Below are 1,656 nucleotides of genomic sequence, written 5' to 3' on the forward strand. Positions count from 1 at the left end.
CACTCCTGCTAAACTTCTCCCCAAAACAGTCGCGTGCCTCTGTGCGCGCGTGCATATTCGCTCGTTTGCGCTCGGTGTGTATGTGTATACAAGCCCGTATCGTGTAAAGCGAAGAGTATACGACACTCTATCGCTTTCCCACCACGTTCGCTAGGTGGGCGAGGCACCTGCGACCTCTTTTGCTGACCCATTTACGAGCTGCGAGATACGGTACGGCGTTGCGATTCTAAGTGGAAAATCGAACCATCCCCCAGTTCTTCCACGCGTCGAGGACGATCAACGAACGAAATACAAGGCACCTGCCCTTGTCGTCCTCTATCGCACGCCTTCTGTTTCCCTTAAGTATCCTGTTCTTGCTTGATCTCTCGTGATTTCATGCAAAAGTCATTTGAAGCTAAAATTATTTTTCTAAATAATATAAAAAATGTCTCCGTAATTAACGTATCTAATTACAATTATGGGATTTCCGATTTACAATATTCTATTTTTACATCGTAAAGTTTCTTACAATGCGTTCTGCTTATCATAAAGATTATTTAAATAAAACCTGTAAAAGTATTTAATACAGTAAATCACAATTTTGTGATACTACTTTTGTGTTATTATTTCTTAATATATAATTAACCAATAGTTTTTTTTTATATAATTCCTCATTTACTCTTTTAATGATTTCTCGAAATATCAAATATGATTTTTAGAAATATACAAAAAAAAATAATTCTGTAATTACTTTTTTATTATATTAATTGGCAAACAAAGATCGAGTTACTCAATTTCGTCGGACCTTAATACATCATTTCTGTTTTATCACAATCTTTTAAACCAACTGTATTATCAGATATAATTAATGTTATACATTAAATTAAAAACGTTTGAAAAGGCTGAAATACATTTGTTACCACAATTCATATTCACTTGTCTAATATGTATAAAAAATGTAATTATATTGTAAATGTAATTAATTATATCATTTTAGTATTACTGATATTATACATAAAAGATTATTCTGAATGTTCCAGATAATTTTTCGTAAATCAGATGAAAATTATTTATTTAAAAGAATATAGATAGAAGAATACAGCTAGTTATCATCACTCATATTAAGATACTGTAATATTAATATAAGTGAACTTGAATTTAAGCAGGGAATGAGTTTAAATTAACAATTAACTTTACAAGTTATAAATTGACTATTTCAAGCTAGTAGAAGAGGATAAAAAATTCATATAGTTCTGAAATGTGAAATATTTTTCAGACGTATATTTTTTCAGACGGATGCAGTAACTATTTATTTCATCTTTCAAGCAAAAAAAAAATATAAATTTGCTGTATTTTAGATTTTAAACGTTTTTATATTTTAATTTTTAAAGAGTATGTACGAATGCGTATTCTAAATAAATTGTTTATTGTTACTTTTTTTTTCGTCAACAGAATGATGATTACTGTGATATATTAGTGTAGTAATTAAAAAATTTTATTACAATAAACATGAAATTTAACAAAATATTTAGATAGCATATGTTTTTTAATAATTAATTATAAATAAATAACAATATATGATTGCAACAAATCCAAATATTGAGTAAATATAAAATAATAATAAATATGCACAAGTAAAATAGTTAATAAATGTAACATATATATATATATATATAT

At 27.7% G+C, this 1,656-nt stretch overlaps 1 protein-coding gene across 2 annotated transcripts in view; it reads right to left on the reverse strand.

Annotated features, from left to right (window-relative positions):
• Positions 1–1,656, reverse strand: part of LOC108755973 (43 kDa receptor-associated protein of the synapse homolog) — a 16,543-nt gene that overhangs the window by 12,086 nt on the left and 2,801 nt on the right. The gene's annotated exons all lie outside the window — the stretch shown is intronic.

Source organism: Trachymyrmex septentrionalis, unplaced genomic scaffold, assembly GCF_001594115.1.
Source record: "Trachymyrmex septentrionalis isolate Tsep2-gDNA-1 unplaced genomic scaffold, Tsep1.0 scaffold9, whole genome shotgun sequence".
NCBI classification, from domain to species: Eukaryota; Metazoa; Arthropoda; class Insecta; order Hymenoptera; family Formicidae; genus Trachymyrmex; species Trachymyrmex septentrionalis.